At 38.1% G+C, this 21715-nt stretch overlaps 1 pseudogene; it reads left to right on the top strand.

Moving 5' to 3' along the window:
* The first annotated feature begins 2481 nt into the window (after positions 1-2481).
* Positions 2482-21715, top strand: part of LOC127197585 (solute carrier organic anion transporter family member 1A5-like) — a 38423-nt pseudogene continuing 19189 nt past the window's right edge.

Raw genomic sequence — 21715 nt, 5'->3', positions numbered from 1 at the left:
TATTTCCTGCTTTCTTCTCTAAGTTCTCTCATTCCTGGTCTTCCTCTGTCTGTGTTTTTATCATTGTTTCCATTTTCATCTTCTGATCATGAACTATTTTATTGATTTACTTCATCTGATTGTTTTTGTTTTCCTGAATTTCTTCCTGTGATTTCTTAATTTCCTTTCTATAGGCCTCTTTCCTGTCCTCAATCTGTTTGGCTGCATTTTCCTGCATTTATTTACAGATATTACTACTTTCCTCCATTATCATCCTCATTACCAAGGACTTGAAGTAATTTTCTTGTGCTTCAGTTGGGTTTGAGTTCCCAGGATTGAATTCTTTGGGATAGTTGGGTTCTAGAGATGCCATATCATTTTTTCTTTCTTTGTTTGTTTGTTTTTTGTTTTTGTTGTTGTTGTTGTTTGTATTTTTACACTGGTCTTTAGTCATCTTGCTGCCGCTGATGTTGGGAGGTAGTTTTTGGTGTCCTTCACTGGTTGTTGAGAGCAGTTCGTTAGTGAATGTCTATAGGTCGAGAATCCTCAGGAAACTCTTCTCTGGATCAGGCAGGTTACCTGGTTTTATCTCCAGGGGCTTTGCTCCACACCTTGGGCTCCCCACTGGGTCATCAGAGGCCAGTGCTCCTCCTCTGCAGCCCAAGGATCAGTATGAGGTAGTGTAAGCATACCTGGTTATCCTGTCTTTGGCTGGGCTTTGAAAACCCTGCCCTCAGGTACTGGGGCTTTGGGGGCCTGGGCTCAGTCTTCCCTAGAGCGCCAGATCCCCCAATGGATTGTGGAGGAGGCTGGCTAGGCTTCTGTTTGATCCACTTAGGCCAGTTCAGTCCTGCCTGAGGGCACTGGAACCCCCACTTAGTTGGAGCGGCTGGCTAGGTTTCTGACCAATCCATTCAGGTCTTGCCACCTTATATCAGTCAACTGGAGAGGGAAGCTATAGAACTGTTGCTGGCGAATGTGTCCTTAGCCACCTGGGCCCCCCACATGGGTGCTGGGCTTTAGATACTGCTCCAGCATTGTCACCAGCCCCTGGGGCTTTCTGTGGATTTTTGGGGTGGTCTGAGATCAGAGCCACCCATTTTCTTGGGTTCTCCCAAGGCCATAATATCCAGACTCTTGTGCTTCATAATCCACAGTTCAGTCGCCGATACTGAGTCCATGTATAAAGCACAGCTGCAGCTTGCAGGTGGGTATGGGTCCAGATACTAGGGACTGGGCACCCATCTTCTGTGGGCCAGTTGGATAGCCTGAGGCCAAAACCACCTGTGCTCTGCACTGTGTAGACCCCCTCTCACTTAGGGTTCCCCAGGTCTTTCAGTCTGTAGCTCCCAACAGAGTTCCCAGTATTTGTCCTGCAGATCAGATATCACGCATGTTCAGCGCCACCAGCTTAAATCTCTCCTCCAAGGTTATCTTTAATATCACCAAAGAATAGGTATAGTTATTTGTACTGGCTTTTTCAATAGATTTCAAACAAACCCAATCCTATCCTATGAAGTTATTTACAAGGTCAATCAAAGTAAAAATCTTTCTAGGTATTTTTATAGTATTCCCGATACAGGTAAAATTGTTCCTATTCAAGTGTGTGTGTGTGTGTGTGTGTGTGTGTGTGTGTGTGTGTGTGTGTGTGTGTGCAGAATTTATGTATTTATGGGTTTGTATGTATGTGTTTACCTAAGTATGTACACATGTGCATTTAATGGAAGCTAGAAGTCAATGCTGAATGTCTTCCTGTAGAATGTTCTACTTTATCTCTTATGATGGGGTCCCTTCAGTCAACTTAGTGGTTCATTAAATTAGAGTGCCAGGTTGTCACATTGCACTGATCTTGCTGTCTGAGGTCTCCCTGTATTGGGGTTACAGGCAGGTACATAGAAGCCCAACTTTATCCATAGTTACTAAGAATTCAAACTCAGGAACGGAAGCTTAGTAATCAAACTCTTTACCCACTGGGACACCTCCCCAGTGGTGCTGCACAGTTATATATGACGTCAACACCAGTTAGAGTCATTTGGGAAGAGAGAACTTCAATTGAGAAAATGGTCCAAGGATATTCTTACAGTCTAGCCTATGGTGCATATTCTTAATTGATTGTCGATCTGGGAAGGCTCAGCTCACTGGAAGAGTGGCTATGCCTGGAAGGTAGTCCTAGGCTGTATAAGAAAGCAGGTTAAGGAAGCCTTCAGGAGCAAAGCAATAAGCAGCATTCCTACATGGCTTCTGCACTGTCTCCTGAATCTAGGTGCCTGCCTTGAGTTCCTGACCTGATTTCTTTCAGTGATGAACTGTGATGTAGCATTATGAGATAAAATAAACCTTTTCCATTTAATTTGCTTTTGGTCCTGGTATTTTATCACAGCAATAGAAACTCTGCCTAAGATACCCTATCCCTAAGACAGATTCTTTGGATAGCTTCTTACAGTTCAGAAAATAGTTTATTTAACATTTTTTTGTTTTCTTACAAAGATAGCAGCAAGATATTTAAAGCATAGACATCTGGAAACAATCAGAAGAACAACATGGAAGAACCTGAGAAAAGGGTTGCAACCCATGGGGTCAGATGCTTTTCCAGTATCAAGGTAGGGATTGCTTTCATGTATGCAAGTATATACACAGGAAAGTCTTTCAAACAAGCACTGAAAGTGTTTGTAATATTGCTCATCTTACAGGAAGTTTTCCAATACAAATGCCATTTTACCCAATGTGTTGTTAATTTCTTGCCTTAAAAAGTTGAATTTATAATTATGGATGTCTATCGAGGATTATTCATTCCAGAAACTTAGAATGATTCAGAGCAATGGTTCTCAATCTGTCAGTCAAGACTCTTTTATAGGTCTAATGAGTATTTCACAGAAGTTGCATGTCAGATATCTTACATATCAAGTATGTAAATTATGACTCATGACAGTAGCAAAATTAACGTTACAAAGTAGCAACAAAATAATTTTATGGCTGGGTCAACACAACATGAGGAACTGTATTAAGGGATTGCAATCACAGCACAAGGAAGGTTGAGAACTACTCTAGAGGTTCTAGAAGAGGAATGGGTTTTAAATGTTTTTGGTGTGTATTATGTTACAGTAGAGTTTCATCTGAGGACAGAGGTCAATCTAGTGCTCAGCCTTCAGGTTCCTGACAGAACTAGAAATCAGTTCCACCAACAGGAGTGCTCCATTTACTAATATGCAGTGGTGACTTTATGACTTGTCTGGAAAGATATTTTTTCAAACATTGAAAATGTAATATTCATTGTTTGTAAGAAACGAGTCCATTCTGTTAGCTATTTGGTTGATTTTTAGTATGTTAGAGACAACTATTGTTCTCATAGCTCCAACGCCATGTGTACATCACAAAATATGAATGCAAGAAATTAGAGCACTGGCCTAGTTTCTGCACAGTCCAGTCCCTCAAATATTCATTTCTAAGATGCTGCCTTCTAAGTCACCCTTTTAAATGTTCATTTTAGTGTTTATTCACATTTACTGGAAAGTATATATTAATGTAAAAAAGACTTCATACTCAGCCCCCAGAATTTGTGCAAAACCTTCCAAGTTTTCCTTCAGTTCTGAGGAGCCCAGGTTCCCTGGATCCTAACCTTCTCCAGATACTTTCTAAATGTGCCATTTTGCACACTTTGTACAACCTGTTTATATTTCAGGTTTTATTTGAAAATGGTAATAGTAGTATTACATTTTAATATTTTAAAAAATCAGTCTGATCCCTCTCTCTCTATGTATATCTGTCTTTCTATGTCTGTGTCTGTGTCTGTCTCTGTATGTGTGTGTGTGTGCTCACCTTTAGGCTACCTAATATTGCTGATATGAGAGATTTATCCAAGGCACTCATCTGCACCAGGCAACTTCTCTTTCTCTGATCTGTAACTCCTTCTATACCTTTAGAATGCTTTAATTTCTTTAAATAAATGTTTTATTTTATTTATATGTGTGCTTTGCCCTCATGTGTGCTGGTACACCATCTGTGTGTCTTGTAATTTTGGAGGAAAAACGAAGGTGTTGGATCACCTGAAACTAGAGTGAACAGGTGGTTCTGAGCCACCACGTAGGTGCTGGGAACTGGACACAGGTCCTCAAGAAGAGCAGCCAGGGCTATTAACCAGTGCACCACGTCTCCAGTTTCAAGTCTTCAGATAAGAACGACTACTATTGTGATTACTAGAGAACATTTGTAGAGAAAAGATGTTTATCTTTCTTAACTGTTTTAGAGTTTTTATTGCTATGAAGAAACACCATGATCACTGAAACTCTTATAAAAAAGATACTTAATTGGGCCTGGCTCACAGGTTCAGAATTTTGGTTCACCATGGCTGGAATAATGGTGGCATGTAGGCAGACTTGGTGACAGAAAAGGAGTTGAGAATTCTACATCAAGATTGACAGACAGCAAGAAGTGTATGTTACTGGGCTTGGCTGGGGTTTCTGAAACCTCAAAGGCCATCCACAATGACACAGCAAGGCCACACCTAATTGTGCCAGTTCCTGGTGGCAAAGCACTCAAATCTATGATCTTATGAGGGCCATTTTTATTCAAACCATCACAGTTACTTTGGAGTTTATTAGTTACATGTATCAGTGTGGATGTTTTGGAAAATGTTCAAACCACTAATTCATATGTCAACATTTAGTGGTAACTGTTTGAAAATAATTATATTCCTCTCCTCTGAATTTAGAACTATATAGGAAGTTGAGATGATCAAAAGGTCTACATTGCCAGACTAAAGATTCTGCTTCTTGAGTTTAGACATATAATCATTAAGACAAAGTTTCCAGGACAGGGAAATCATGGACTCCATTGCCTTCAATCATACATGCCATGGCACCAATGATTGGTTCTAATCCAGTAGCCACACAGATGGTCATGGTTAAGCTACAAGGATCAACAAAACCAAACCAAAACTCATGAGCCCTGAAAAAGGACTGCTAGGAACAAAGATTTTGATGAGCAAGAGAGAAGAAGAAAGTGATAATCCAAGTACACATGCCTGTATAAAATAATCAAACAGTAATGTACTCAACAAGAATTATTAAAGAAAATGTATCAAGGGAACTAGGGAGACACTTCAATCAGTAAAGCATTTGTTTTTAAAACAGGGGAGCCCGAGTTCAGTCCCTAAAGCCTATATAAAAACTAGGCATGTCAACTTATAACTGTAATCCCAGCATGGGGAGATAGATTCAAGCAGAGACTTGGGGCTCACTAATGAGCCAGCCTTGCCTCCTGGGTGAATCCATGTTTTTCTTTAATGTATAAGTCTTGAATAATTGCACCTTAGATTGTCTTTTGATCTCTCCACAAACATATTTATACATGAACTCATCCCACATGAGTCTGCACACATATACAGAGAAAGAATGGGTGAAATTTTTCAAAAGAAACAACAAACAAACAAACAAACAAAAAAAAGAAAATTCCTTAAGGAAGCATAAAAGACTGCTCAAAAGGAGTTCTCTGGAGACTCTAGAATGTTGAAGGAAAAAGTCAATAGGATTAGCTTTATAAATACAGTTGTTATAGCAGTAGACCTGAATCAGCATGATCATTGTTTCTTTTACTTTCTCCACAGAACCAAATATTTTATAGAAAGATCAGTTGCTCAATGCCTATTTATATTTCTTCTTCAAAATACAGATGGAATAAATGATCTTTCCAAATCTGATTTTTTTTTTTAATTTGGTAAACTTTGATATTAAATACAGGACCTGAATTATAAAACTAATTTTAAAATCATTGAAATGCCGATCACATCCTCTGAAAGAATTACTGTGGGAAGAAAGAACAAAATGTTTATACTTTTGATCTATACTAAATTGGTTTTCATATTTCCCATCCAATTCTTTCTTTCTTTGTCAGTGCTGTTATTTTTTTAAATCTATTTTATCAGGGTTTCTTATGTCTCAAACTCCATTCCAATCATTATCCACCCTAATACCTTCTAATCCCCCAACACTAGGTTGGAGAGAAAGAAGGTTAATGTGGAAAGGTGCTGTAGGTCACTTTTGCTACTTCCTGCTGGTTAGGGTCATCTGGTTTCTTGGGACAAGTCCAATCTTCATTTCAGAATGTCTCCAATTTCTTCTTGTCAAATTGCAACAACAGCAATCAGGAGCAGCAGAGGGCAGCAGAAGCAGTGTTATTCTTCCTCGGAGACTTTCTGTGCCAGCCCCCAACCTCTGGGCTCTAGAATTTATTGCCTTTCACAGTCCTCAGAATTAAATTATCTGCAGCTGTCAAAAAGCCCCTCTCAGAGCCCACACGAGGCAAATAATTTGTTGCTGTGGATAATATAAATCAGTCCCATATCCCACATCTGAGATTAAAGCAAAAACATGTTTACATAAGATAACTGAGTTCTTAAAGATCTCAAACCTTTCACTATATTTCCCCCTTTTAGTTTTAAAAATGACTTTTTCTCTAATATGAATGAGACTGACTTGTTCTTCCTTTCTTAAAAGGAGATTATCAACAAACCAAACACATTTTGATCAATAGTTTCTTCTGTAACCCAGTAATTCTCAACTGCCTTTATCTGGACTGGTTCATAATTTTTGCTGCAGAGCCTTGAGCTAGGTCTCCAGGGCTGTTTCCTGACAGCAAGAGGTCACCTCGTTTATTCCTTTTGTACATACATTCACTAGTCAAATGATGCCTTTAAGCGCAGTATCTACAAACCCTGGGGAGCCTGGATATTCCATTATAGCCAGAAACTGCTTGTTCTCATCTAAGAGTGAGAGTGTCATAATTCCCTAGAGATAATGCCGCTGCCACTTTGAGCTCCGAGGTTTCATCCTCACAATTTCTTTGTAAATGGCCAAATTCACTGCAATTGAAGTACCAAGTATTTTGATACCTGAGACCTCTAGCTATGGTTTGTCCCATGATAGTGGCATGATACTCCTGAGAGCCAATATCAGTTGTGTCTCTTATCCATTCATCTATTGGGGCTGCTTGGACCTTTAATGGTCTAATTATTCTTGTACATTCAACATTTGCATTCTCAAATGCTATGGTCCCTATTGACACCTGTCTGGCATTAGGGTTTGGTATGGCTTTGTTTACAGCTCAAACCAATCTCTGCAAGAAGTCTGTGAAGGTTTCTCTAGAGCCTTGTATTATCTTAATAAATGAAGTAGATCTTTTTGGTTGGTTGGTTGTTTTTGAGACAGAGTTTCTCTGTGTAGCCTTCGCTGTCCTGGAACTCACTCTGTAGACAAGGATGGCCTCGAACTCACAGAAATCCACCTGACTCTGCCTCATGGGTGCTAGGATTAAAGGGGTATGCCACCATCTCCCAGCTATGAAGTAGATATTTCCCCAGGCTCCTCAGCCATAGCCCAAGCTCTTAATGCTGCCAAGCAGCGTTTTTTTTTAAGCAACACTATCAGATAGAATTTCTTCTTGTAGGTCTTATAACTCTTTACCAAGTAATTGATCTTTAGCCACATTTATCCCTCTTGTATTATTCTAGTGTTCTATTTTCTTCCATTCATGGTGATAACCACCCTGACTGCTAACCAGCTTCTAGCATAGCTGAAACAAAGCCCTTCCAATCTTGGAGAATAATTATGTTTTGGGTAGCTTAGTTACTTAATATTTGTTTAATGAAAGGGGAATGCATCATATAGGAAACAATAGGTTCTTTAAACTGCCTTAGATCTGACATAGCTATTGGACATCATGTTACCTCATTATCTTCATGGTCAACATCATTAGCAGGCATGTGCTGCACAATTACTGAGGAAACTGATGTGACTTTGCTATTCTAGGTAACTCCTCTGGCAGTGTGCCTGGCTCACGATTAACCCTTTTTTGTCTGCACAGCCTCTGCTCTTCCTGGTCCCTTACTTCATGAAGGGGCTGCAGGAACCTGAAAGCAAAAGCGCATGGAACAGGGTCGGGTGGCTACTGTGAGACACTCTGGCTCTCAGTTAGTAGGTGTCAACCCTTTTGTTCTCCTCTCTCTGACAGGTTTTGCTTTCCAAGCACTCCCATCCCTATCTAGAAACTCTCTCATTGCACATCCAATCTGCAATCCTTTCACAAACAAGAGTAATGAGTGACACTTCTGGTTTTTCAGCAATTCTCCCAATCTTTTGTAAAACAACATGTAGGAAGATTACAAAGCAAAACCAGAAAATCTCCTCTGGGAGAAAACACAGCAGCACCCACCATGGACTTTTAGCTGACATGCAGAAACAGTATTTTCACTCCTTCATGCTCTGATATCTCCCCTACAGCATTAAACACCAAGCTTCCCATTATACCTAAAGACATCTGGTCGCCACTTGTAGGCATCTTTATTTGTTATATTTGTGTTTCTTATATCTCTTATTCCCTTCTCCCTTTCCACCCTCATCCACTCTAAACCTTTAAACCCCCATCACCAGCTGGAAGACAAAGAAGAGTAGTGTGACAAGGAAGCATAGGTCTCATTTGCTACTTCCTTCTGTATAGGGTCATCTGGTTCTTTGGGGCAAGTCTAATCTTTGTTTCAGAATATCTTCAACTTGTTCATCTTTTCAAATCACAACAATAGCAACCAGGAGCATCAGAAGGAGCAGCGTCAGTGTTCTTTTTCCTTGGAACGTTTCTGTCCCCTTTTCCCTCTCTCTGGAATCTGGATTTTATTATTTCTCCTGAGAGTCCTCATAATTAAACTATCTGCAGCTGTCAATGAGCCCCTCAGAGAGCCCACATGAAGCAGATAGTTTTTTGCTGTGGACAATCTGAATCAGTCTCATATCCTACACCTAGGATTTTAAAAAATGAAAAAACAAAAAACATGTTTACATAAGTTTTTAAAGATGCCAAATTTTCTATTACATTTTTTCTTCCTTCCTTTCTCTCTTTCTTTTTTCCTTCCTTCGTTCTGTCTGCCTTTCTTCCTTCCTTGTATATATTTTCTATCTGGCTTATCCAAATTAATTGGTAATTGTAACAATAAATTCATAAGCAGAAAATACTAATGTAACATGGTATAATTTTGTCTTCTTTGGCTGAAATAGTACAGAAGATCGAGAAGCTGAGATGATGACATTTACTATCAACCAGCTGCTGGAAGATAAGTTGAGGGAAGCAGGAAGCTCAATCACTACATCACTCAAAAGAGAGTTATTTTTTTCTCTTTTTTATTATTAATTTATTCATATTACATCTCAGTTGTTAGCTCATCCCTTGTATCCTCCCATTCCTCCCTCCCTCCTGCTTCCCCCCTTGTTCCCCTCCCCTATGTCTGTGATTGAGGGGGACCTCCTCCCCCTGTATATGCTCATAGGGTATCTAGTCTCTTCTTGGTGACCTATTATCCTTCCTCTAAGTGCCACCAGGCGTCCCATCCAAGGGACATGGTCAAATATGGGGCACCAGAGTTTGTGTAAAAGTCAGATCTCCTTCTCCACTTAACAGTAAGAAATAGTGCTGGAATTCAATTCACTACATACATGTTTGTTCATCAGTGAAAAGTTATACTTATCATTTCCTATATATTTATGTTTTTCCTGTTGTTTTGCATTGCTTTACATATTTGTGTTGCTGTTGCTGTTGCTGTGTATAGATGTTTCTATTCCACCTGCCTATCTTTCCAATTATCTCTGGAAGTGAACATAAATTTTTGTAGGTAGAAAAAAAAAAAGAGAGAGAGTTATTTAGTCACAGGCAGGTACTTGGACTGCTGAGATAAAGTATTACAAAGAATACTGCACCATGAAGACAAAAAATATGTAGGCCACTTTGCTGTGGCCATTGCCTCCAGTGGTGAGAACATATTTGTTGTGTCCAAGAATGTAGAAAAAGAAGACAGGGTATTGATTTGGCCCAGGACATCCAGAGACCTGTCATTTCTGCAGAGAAGGCACAATAGGCTTGCTGAAGAAACAATGCCTTTGTGTAATTCTGTGCTCTGTCCCTTCTCTTCTTTAAAGAGAACAACATTTGTTCTGCAGATAAGAATATAATGCCGCAGAGAAATCTTGTCTCAAATAAAACACAAATAGCTGTGATATCTTTCTGTGTGAGTAAGGTATACCAATAAGAGAGTAAACCCATAACTATCAACAAAATTCATCACTGCTAACAAAATATTCTAACTGCATGTTCAGAGTGAGGAGATGGTGACAAACAGAAGAGAGATTACACTTTAAAATTTATTGTATGTTCAAAGGCTGTTTATGTTGGGTACAATTCTCCACCTCATGGAACTGGCTGCTTGGTCATTAGATGACAGATATATAATCAGAAAACAAAGTTCTCATTTGTTCTTCTTAAACATTTCTCTTCCTAGATATTTCTGTTTGCATTAACATGGGCATATCTCTCCAAAGCACTATCGGGAGCTTACATGAATTCTATGTTCACACAAATAGAGAGACAATTCGATATTCCCACATATATAGTTGGATTTATCTCTGGAAGCTTTGAGATTGGTGAGTTATTTTTACAGATACTTACCTTTATATATTTATATTTTCACATTTTAATCTTACTGAGTTACATACTTCCAGGTGTTGATTGAAGAGCCTATTGTGATGTAAAGGAGCCAATTATTTAAATATCTTCCTGATAGCCCCTAACTATTGCCACATGGCCTGACACTATCTTTTTTTCCTGGGGAGTTGCAGAAAATTTAAAGTATCAACATCTAATTCCATCATTTGATAAATCAAAGAGAAGCTAAGGGACTTTCCTTGGAATTTTAGAATGTTGCTGTGGGGGCCTAGAGGAAATTGTATTCAAAGGAGAGAGCAAATGCTGCTGTTCCCATTCTGTGTCTGTGAGGCTGACGGCTCTCCACTCTCAGTCACTACGGAAGATGAGGGAGCTTTCCTGTATCTCAGTGTGTCATACACAATTTCTAAGAAGAATAGATGAAGTTTAATCTGCTTTTGGGTGATGATATAGGATATGCGTGTACAAAGGGTGAAAGAGGAAAATATTTTCTTTATAAACAGAGTGCTCTGGAAGCCTTGGTGTCTCTCTTCTCTAGCTTAATCATAATTTTTCCTTCTTTCATGGTGAAATTGCCTTTGATGTATTTAATCAAACTGACAAAGAAAATCAAGATTGAGAAGAAGCTCACCCACACTGAGGATGCTCCATTCTGTCTCCCAGGGTCAAGATCTTTAGTGCATATTATTCCAGTCATGTCTAGGCCTTAACTGGAGTCAGGATGAATGCCTTTCATAGACATTACACATATTCTATTAATGCTCTATATGTTATGTGCAGCAAGTATGGCCCTGAAGAGTTAAAGGTTTCCCAGGCAATGAAATGGACAGGTTAATGTGAAGGATAGATTTATACAGAGGGTGAAACATCAAAGATTTTGTGTGGGCATTGAGCCATTCCAGTTTATAGGAAATTGTTATAACATGAACCTAGAGAGATGTGCAAAGATGAGAAATGGATAGAGACTGTAGCTTGCTCTGGACTATGTATTTTACCTCTCAGGTGGCTGAGAGCCATTATGAGGTTGGAATAGAATATTGATCTGACTGTGCTGAGGACTCATATTGAAAACCCAATGATATTTGATTTCAGGATAATATTTTACTTGCAAAAATTAAACCATATAGGCAAAGAATAAGCTGATTACACTGAAGTAAAATTATCAGAACATTTAAACAGCCCATCAGGCAGAAATATTTGTACTTTTTAACAACAAGGTAAATATTAACTAATCTTATTTTCAAGTAATTATTGTCTCCATGTCATTTTGCAGCATTACAACAACCATGATGTCCTAAGCCACTGCTTATACTTTTAATGGTGACAGAATCATGGCTGCTCAAGTCACTACTGCTTCCTACTTTACTAAGGACAGAAATGCTAATGTAAAGTTAATGATTATTAGAAATAATTATCACTCAAGTTCACACACACACATGCTCATGCAAAATAAACAAAATTTTAAAATCTAGTTTCTCTGAACTCCATGGATTTTAGACTAAAGGTTAGAAATTCCTGTTCAAAGAAAAAATAAATCTTTTTACTACCACTGGCCATGGCAGGTGACTAAGGGGATGTCTTAAGTAGAAAAAGTTTTGAGAGAAAGGAATTCACCTTGGCTGATGAAAACAACATTTGGTAGGCATTTCCCTAATTGTTTTGCAAGTGACTTCCCACTAGCCTGAACAGCACCTTACCTCTCACCCACTGATTATTTGAGAAATATAACAAGGCAATGGAAAAGATGAAATCACCCTAATGTGAAGAGAGAATGTTTTTCTTCCCAGTAACTGTTTCAGACAAGATCATGTACATTCAGGGGTGCACAGCCATAGGCTAGAAAGATCCAGAGCTAGTTCAAACAATGAGTATTCTGCATCATGAAATCTATGACAAGGTCTTTGGAAGCAAAAACAGGCTGCAGTAAGGATAATAAGAATAGAGAGGAGAAGCACAAGGCATTCAAAATATCAACACATTTCTTCTACTTAGACAGCAGACTAGAGAGAAATAAAACTGGAAGAAACACAAAATCTTCAAATAGCTTACAAATAGCTAAGATTATTTAGACATTTGCTAAGTCATCAAAGAAAAGCATTTGGATTTTTTTAATCTTTCCTTTATGTATAACATGAGCAGGGTAACCATTCTCATCAAACTAAACTTATGTAGTTTGTAGAGAACTTACTTATATATTTGGTTCTTTTCAATCTTGTTTCTGTGTGAATAGTACTAGTGATTGAATCTAGGGCCTCGCACACATTAGTCAAGCATTCTCTCGCTCTGTATTCAGCCCATTAACTAATTTTTTAAAGGAATTTTCACTAAGTTGTCCAGAATGGTCTTGAACTCATTCTGTAGCCCAGGTCAACTTGGACCTTGCCATCTGCCTCTCTTGACCTCCCAGAAGCTGGGGATGACAGGTCTGTGGCTTTAGGCCCCTGTTTTTCTTTCAAGTCTCAAACATGTTTGTCAAAGGCCTCTCTGTCAGAACAGGGCTTCCTGCTTTACACCAAAGCTTTCTCCTAAAATACAAGGATGAAATTTTGGGTAGACTCCTGCAATGTAGACCTATGAACTAGCTGGAGGATTAGGACTCTTATCTCTGCTAACAGTATCACCTTGTTTAAGGAAAGACATAACAAAAGAAGCAAAAATACAGCTTGGCCACACTGAGCACTAAAGGTGTTTTTAAATTGTAAGTTTAAAAAAAATTAATCCATTTGCTTCTTCATATAGTAGGCATGACAGGAGAGGGCAGGATGACACCAGCTTTTGTATTTAATCTCAAAAACAAGATAACTCTGAATAGACTGTTTAATATTCTCCAGAGTGGAGGAGAAGCTTCTATCAGGGTCATAATTGCTTTACATATTAAAACAATACACAAAACATTCTAAGCACTCATCCCTATATTAAGGTGGTTGTTAAGCAATGATCCCTTAAGTCCAAATGCTGAAGAGGCTATTGACTAAGAGCTGCTAATACTGTACTGAAACAAATATTCTTTTTCCTCCTCCCAGGAAACCTTTTGTTGATTATATTTGTGAGTTATTTTGGAAGAAAAATGCACAGACCTATCATGATTGGTGCTGGATGTGCACTTATGGGCCTAGGGTGTTTCATAATGTCTCTACCTCATTTCCTCATGGGCCGGTGAGTATTCCTGTCCTTGATAATATTTTAGGTTCAGCTTTCACCTAAAAGAAATGAGCCCCAGAATTCTTCTCTGGGAGGAACAATGCTCTCTAAAGCACAGAAGGCTAATATGGAAATTAGAAGATGTGGTGTCTGGTCTGCCATTATGATTTGTGACTCTTGTGGCCTCACGTCCATTTAAGGTCCCATCCAGTCCATTTGTAAAGTGGGGACATGAGACACCTGTTTCAAGAAGTTGAGACATAAGAAGTAATTCTCTGTATCTGTCAACCCTCGTGCTGGGTCCTTCATCAGAAATATTTTGATATTTTTGTTACAAGTGGCCTATAGTTTAATAGAATCATTGGTTTACCAAGAAATAGAACAATGTCAAGGCTGATTTTTATTTTCATGCTTACCAAAATACAGAAAATTATAAATATGTTGATTTATCTCTTACTTCCTTTCCTGCTTTTTGGGACAGTTTTCAATTCTTTCCTCTTTTTGCCTGAGTACCTTTTTTTGTGTCAAAATATATATAAAATGTAATCTTTACATTAGCATGACTATAAAAATTGTTTCTATAATACAATAATCTTTTTTCTTGTTGTTTTTGGGTTTTTGTTTTGGTTTGGTTTTGGGTTTTTTATTAATTTGTTTTTGTTTTTTGTTTTGTTTGTCCTAGACTGCTTTATAGACCAGGCTGGCCTCAAACTCCCAGAGATCTGCCTGTCCCTCCTCCCAAGTGCTGGGATTAAAAGTACCACCCAGCATTATTCTTTATTGTAGAAGTCACTATGAATTTGTTTTACTTCTTTCCCTCATCATTTTCTTCCTCCTGTCTCCCCTCCTCTTTTCACTATTTCTTTCTTCTTCCTTTTCTTTTTTAAAATATCTTTCATCTCTTTTAGGTGTGTGTGTGTGTGGTGTGTGTGTGTGTGTGTGTGTGTGTGTGTGTGCGTGTGTGTGTACTGTGTGTGTGTCTAGTGCAAACAGGGATAAGAAGAAGGGCTTGGATTTCCTGAGCCTGGAGTTACAGAAGAATGTCAGCTATTACGTTGGTGCTGAAAAATGAATCTAAGTCCTCTTCAAGAGCAACAAGTGTCCTTAACCACTTAGTCATTTCTCCAGACTGGTTTTTGCTTTTCTTTTGGAGACAGGGTCTTGCTATAGAGCCGAGTCTTGTCTGGAATTTAATATGTACCGGCTCTTGGAGATTCTCCTGCTTCAGCTTTGAAAGTGTTGCTGCTATAAGTACGAGCCTCCACAACCCCCTTCCTTTGTCTCTACCTTGCTGTTAAATACCCACTGGAAGAGTAGCCTATCCTCTACTCTCCCGGGATTCATGCTGTAGAGGAAAATTTCCCTGTAGACTGTGAAGACATTCTCAAAGTTGATCTCTTTGGAATGAGAATTAGTATTCTAACTTCTGTGGCCAGTTTCTTTTCTTTTTCTTTTTTCTTCTAGATCCACAGCCTGAATGATGATTTATGTTCGTTCTCTGCCACCTCAGGCAGGACATTTTGTTATGTGTCTTACACACTGTTTTCCCTTGACATCTCTTCCTTCATCCTTTTGCTGCTGCTACTTCAGCACTCGTATCATAGTTTTCATTCATCTCTTGCCATCTTTGTTTTCTAACTCCATGTCTTCTCATCTCCTTGGTATTTCCTGGAGATAACTTTGTCATCCAGTCTCTTGAACGGGCTTGTCACTCATATATCATATTTAAGTCTTTCATTGTCAAGGACACCTCTCTACCTAAAATGTCTCTTCTGAAGAAAATCTTATTTTCTTAAGAATTCAGTGTCTTTTCCTGTGTGGCTTTCATCTGCCTCCATTGTCTCTGGCTCCTTTAAATGTAGCTTTTGTTTGTCCTTGGCGTCACTGTAATAAAGTGTTCCCCTGATGGCCTTGGTTATTTATTCATACTTAAGGTGGAATATAATATTTAAGAGAGGATCGAATGAGCAACAGGTGATTGAGTAGGGACTGAAACGATTGTGCAGGACTGGCTACTTCTGAGCTACCTTGAAAAATAAGTATTACTTATGGTTCTAGGCAAGAATTCTATGCTCTTGCTAAGGAGTAGAAACTTGGCTTACAAAGCCAGGAAAAAGGGAGACTATAGCCTTTTAGTATGCTGAGTTATTTAAAAACATAATGACCTTTCTTTTGGCCTCTGTATTCTCAGTGTACATTCTAGTGAACAGGCATGGGCCACCATACTTAGTTCATGTATTCTAGACCTTAAATCTAGAGTTGCATGTCCAGCCTAGTGATACAGATTCCTGTTTCTATCTACTTACTTACTTACTTACTTACTTGTGTGTGTGTACACATGTGTATACCTGTGTGTATGTGTGCATATGCATGAGTGTCACATTTGTGTTTGCATGTGGGTTACTGGATTGAGCTCTGCCCCTATCATATTATTGATGATAACTGAAGTAACTGCTGATGAAACCAAGTTTTTACTGGCTCTGGATGGCGTTCTTTCAGGGAACCAGGCAATCATCCATCTGCAAATGCTCCCTTTGCACTCAGCCCATCACAGTGAGTGTGTTCCTGTGTCCACACAGATATGAATATGAAACAACGATTTCACCTGCAATCAACTTGTCCTCAGACAGCTTCTTGTGTGTGGAAAACAGAACTCAGACCGTAAAGCCAACGCAGGACCCAGCAGGTTGATCAGTGATTCACATTGCTTTTTGCTCAGAGACTTGGCCACAGAAATACTCTTTTATAAGGGCTTTGACTATGACACAGGGTTTAGTAGGAAGACAAATAAGCAAAATATATTTTCTCCTTCAGGGAAGGGAGTTATCTAATAACCTAAAATGCTCTCAACCTGAATGTGAATATAAATTTTAAGAATTTCTTTCCTAAAGAGTTTCTTTCTTAAAGTGGGTATTAAAAAAATAAGCCAAAGACAGCCACTCCAACACATTGCAGAGCTAGTCTCACAAGGAAAAGGGCTTAGATGGATTTAGACACAATGTCATCTATGTGATTGTCTAGTTTAGTTTTCTGTTGCTGTATAAACACTGACCTGAGAAGTCATTTACAGAAATTTTTGAATTAATTGTTAGTAACACTTGACTGTCAAATACTCATGTGTTTTTTTTTTTCTTTTTTAATGCAGAGTGCACGAAAAAATTAAATCATTAATGTGGATCTATGTAATGGTAGGAAATGTCATACGTGGAATAGGTGAAACTCCCATCATACCCTGGGTATCTCCTACATAGAGATTTTGCCAAATCGGAAATTCCCCTTTATATATTGGTAAGTGTGAAATTAAGCCTTAGGAAGATAGAAACCAATGATTTATTTGATGCTTGTGGTATTCACAAGAGTGAGCAGAGTGCTACAGCACTATTGGTCATAAAATTGCTCAATAGAGGAATGACAAATAGCTCCAGACAGGCCACTTCATCAAGCAGCATCTCACTGTTGGAGAGCCCTCTGATCTTTATGTCACCAGGCCTTTGATGCTGTCACACTGTCTCTAAACCATTAAGAGAATCACCAACATTTCCTGAAAATTATTCCTTAGATATAATTGGGGTTTTGTTTTCTGGTTTTTTTTTTGTTTTGTTTTGTTTTTTGTTTTTTTTTTTTTTTTTTTTTCTTTTTTCTTTCTTTCTCTTTCTTCTTCTCTCTTCTCTTCCTTCGTCTTCTTCTCTTTCTTCTTTCTTCTCTTCTTCTTCTCTTCTTTTTTTTTTGTAGATATTAGGTTCTCATTCTTTCACCTATAATTATTGAAGCTTCATTATTGGCCATTTGTGTCCTGTATAATTTATTAAAAAATAGTCTCTCTCCTCGCGCCTCTCTCTCTCTCCTCTCCTCTCTCTCCGCTCTCTCGCTCTCTCGCTCTCTGTGTGGTGTGGTGTGTGTGTGTGTGCGCGCACACACACACACGCACATATGTGTGCACTTGCATGTCTATGTGGTGGTGAGAAGATAGCTTTTGGGAGCTGGCCTGGGGATTGAACTGGGGTCCTTGGACCATATTTGGTGAACAAGTGATTTTATCTGCTGAACAATCTGACTGGCCCTGTAGTTTTCTCTACTAATGTTCTCATAAACATTGCAGTGTAAGCCTTAATAAACACTCTTTTAGTTATGTCTTCTTTATCATGTTCACCATACCAACTGTTTTTTCTATTTACCATGTGCTCTATTTTCCCACTCAGGGCTCTGCACCCTGCTTCTCTATGAAGTTAATGGTACAGTGTCCTTCCATATGACCCTGCAGCCAAGAGAGGTTTTATCATCACTTTAACAAATATCTGGATTCATTCTCTTGGTCTATTCCATAGGCTTAGATTTTTCAAAAACCTACTTTATTCAGGGTTCTCAAATACTTCTCTCTCTCTTCTAACCTGCTGACCAGATATAGAGGACAAAGAAGGTTAGTAGGAAATGGGGGGATTGTGAACCTTTTTAGAAGTAGTTCCTTGGAGCAATTACTTCTTCCTTGTCAGTAGAGTAAAATAGAAACACCAACCAGAAACACAAATCAGCAGCAGCGGCATGATCCAGCAGAAACAGCTAGACTCTGCCAAATTGGCACCAGTGCGCCTAAGCGGGCAGAATCAGCTGGAGTACCAAAAGAAACTGTCCGGCACGTTTGTCTCTGCAAAGTGAAGATCACTGAAGCAATGCCATTTGTCTCACTGTTGGTGGGCTTCTATTTATATTATTTCTAAAACATCATATGTACTCTTACGTGTCTGGTTTCAGCAAACATCGCATGCAACCTCACAAGACAGCTTCCAGCAAAACATCACATGTCTCTCACGGGTCTGTTTTCAGCTAACAAAGGTCACATGCCTCTCGTTAGTCTGTTTTTAGCTGACCAAGATCATGTGCCCCCTCATGAGTTGGTTTTCAACTGAGGATGAACTAAAAACATTTACACATTCCACATTTGGGACCAAAACAAAAAAAAATTACATAAAAAAAGCCAAAACTTTCACTACAATATTCCTTGAAATTATCTTTAAAAAAAATCTGTGCATCTTCCAGAGTAGGGGAAATTTAGTATCCATCTTCTTATGTTTTCTCCTAAAGGATCTGAATTTATAATGAATAATGTGTTCATGTTCAATCTGTAGTTGATTATAAATCCATAATTTTGTATATGCAGCGATTTTCAACCTATGATTGGCAACTCTTTTGGGAGTGGAGTGTTCACAGGGGTAATATAAAACTATAATAAAACACATAATGTAAGTAAAATTTACATTATGATTCATAGAAAATTACCATTTTTAAGTAGCAACAAAATAATTTTATGGAGGAATGGTATTAAAGGATTGCAGCATAAGAAAAGTTGTAAGCACCTGTATATGGGATTTTTTTAATTAATGAAGACAGAAAAACAAACAACAAAACAAAAACAAAACCAAAGAGGCTAAGAGAAAACAAGAAGAGGCTTAGGATTAATGAAGATTAATTAAATTTTAAAAATAGTTTTTGTTCCTTTGTTCTCTTTAGATCCTTTCACAGACATCTAAGGAGAAAAATACAAGCACTTTTCTACAATGAGACCTTAAAATATGGATCCCTTTATCAAAAATCTAGAGCCAAATTACTTATATAAACAGATTAAACATAAAACTATATTAAGGTAAATAAGATACATGATTTGTGTATCTTATGTTTAGTACATAATAGCATAGTTTTCTAAAGTGAATAACTATAAATTATATATATTATAGATATTACATGTATGTGTACATAATCAAAAAACCATAAAACAATTAAATTAAGATATATGGTGCTATAGTTAAAGAGATATAGATGCCAAATATGAAAACTAAGAGTTATTTATGTTAGACAATAAGTTAAAGAAATAAGAAATGAGGTTGCCTTGGTAAGACATATAAGTGCTGAGAATCCATAGATCCACACACTGGGGGATTGTTCTATTTAGTTGGTAGAGTAAGAGGAGGAAAATCAACAAGGTGTATCTATGGGAACAAAATGAAGTGTAAACATATAGTTTGGAGAAGGTGTTAGGAGGAAGCTGACAGAAGAGAAGTTGGCCAGCAATGTTAAATATGTTAAGAGAATAAATATCAAAAATAGAGAAAGTGATTTACGATAGAATTCACAGGTTGTACCAAGAAAGCATCTTAGAATCAGAAAGCATCTGTCTGTATATAATGAGAGCCAAGGAGTCCAGGTAGACAATGTAGGACAGGAAAGAACCCAGTAGAGGTTGGAGATCTTGTAGGAAGCATTGAATACAGGATCCCATAGACCAGCTTCAGGAAGAAAGTAGAGAAATTCCTGGTGGCTCTGCAGCAGGGAGAATTGATCAGGCAGGGAACAGCTGGCCAAAGAGAACAACTGTTGCTGAACAATTTGTCAGAGAAATTAATTGTTGAGGGGAGATTAAGAAGAAATATTGATGACCAGAAATAAATTGTGTGCAAAACTGGAGGGTCTTCTAGCTCAGGAGAACTTTATTTTCCTTCTGCTATCTTCCTTGGGCCAACTCCAGTACTTTATTTAAAGTGAAGTTCAGTTTTTTTCATTACAGATTATGCCATTTTTTTCTTTTATAATCAGTAGAGCATTTAAAAATCAACAGAGCAAGAAAATAATCTAACAAAAAAATCTAAAAGGTTCTATATAAACTGCGATAATGGTGAACATGACCTGATTATTATTTCTAAAACAATACTCATGAAAGTTCAATCACAATTTCCCCAGGCTAAAGCAATTGTGTTTAGATGACTGTCATAGCCACATAGCTTGAAACTAAATGTGCTTAACAGAAAAAAAAAAAAAAAAAAAAAAAAAAAAAAAAACAAAAAAAAAACAACTTAATTTACTTCCCATCCCAAACCAACAAGTGTGCTGTTCATCTTTATCAAAGCCTAAGCTAAGGGGTGTTCTACTGTAAAATATTTGTAAATTGTGACCTTCCATGACCACTTTCTATTGCTCTCAAAGCAGATTCTTAAAAAACAAGTTTAAATTTTCTACAGCTAACAATATCTAACCAGGTACTGTATGTCAAAGTCCCAACTTTCTTTTCAAACAGTTTCTGCCTGGGAGCTCACAGTAGTCAGAGCCAAAACTCTCTCATTGTCTCATGCCTTTCACCAAATGCCTTCTTTCAAGTTTTTCTGTGGGAAAAAAAATTTCCAGTCTAAATTTCATTTGGGCTGAAAATAAACAGGAAGGCAGTTTTAGTTGAAAAACCAGATTTCAAAGTAGTTTTTAGGCAAAATTAGACCTGTACTATAGATAATATTTAAGAGCAGTGATGATCTGCTGTAGCTCTTTGGAACTTTGTCAAGCAAAGCTTCAACAGCTGTTCTAGATGTCTAAATCTCATGCAGGGCAGTCAAAGATCTTTGAAACTTTGTCAAGCAAAGCCTCCATGACTTTTCTTTATGTATCTGACAACAGAGCATCAAACAGAAGGGAGTGTTTGAAGGAACAAGGGAGACTAACCCAAAAAACCATGGAGAAAGGAAAAGACAAAATTTAAAGTGGAGAGAGGAAGGAAGTTGAAGTTGTTCATATCTGGGCTTTATGTGAGTAATGATGACTCAGGCGAGACTATGAACTGCAGATAATTTGGGAGGTGTTGAAGGTGGTTTCAAAGAAACAAGGTGTGGTTAGAACCAAGAAAAGTAAAATAATTAAGATAAGAATGAAGACCAGGATAATATGAAAGAAAAGAGCTATAATGGAGACACATTCTTTCCATGAAAGAAGTTCCAAGGGTGGAGCCTCGTGATGAGGATGCATTAAAAGAAATCCATTAAAGCACACATTCCTTTAGAAACTGTGGTTATTTCATGTTGTTACTATGAGAAAATGCAACTTTGGAGGGAAAGGGGCTCATTTGGCTTACAATTCCATCACAACAAAGTAGTTGCATTAACAGGAGCTTGAAGCAAGCTGGTCACACCCCACAAGAGCAGAGAGAGTGAGTGCATGATATGCTTTGCTTGCATGGTTGTGCTCAGCTGTTTCTTACATTCTTCCACAGTTCAGGACTCCCTGACTAGGGAATGGTGCTGCCCACAGTGGGCTGGGTGTTCTACCATCAATTTCCTTATTAAAAAAATCTTCTACTGGTATT

Source organism: Acomys russatus, chromosome 13 (genome assembly GCF_903995435.1).
Source record: "Acomys russatus chromosome 13, mAcoRus1.1, whole genome shotgun sequence".
Classification (NCBI taxonomy): domain Eukaryota; kingdom Metazoa; phylum Chordata; class Mammalia; order Rodentia; family Muridae; genus Acomys; species Acomys russatus.
This window is presented reverse-complemented; position numbering and strand designations above follow the sequence as displayed.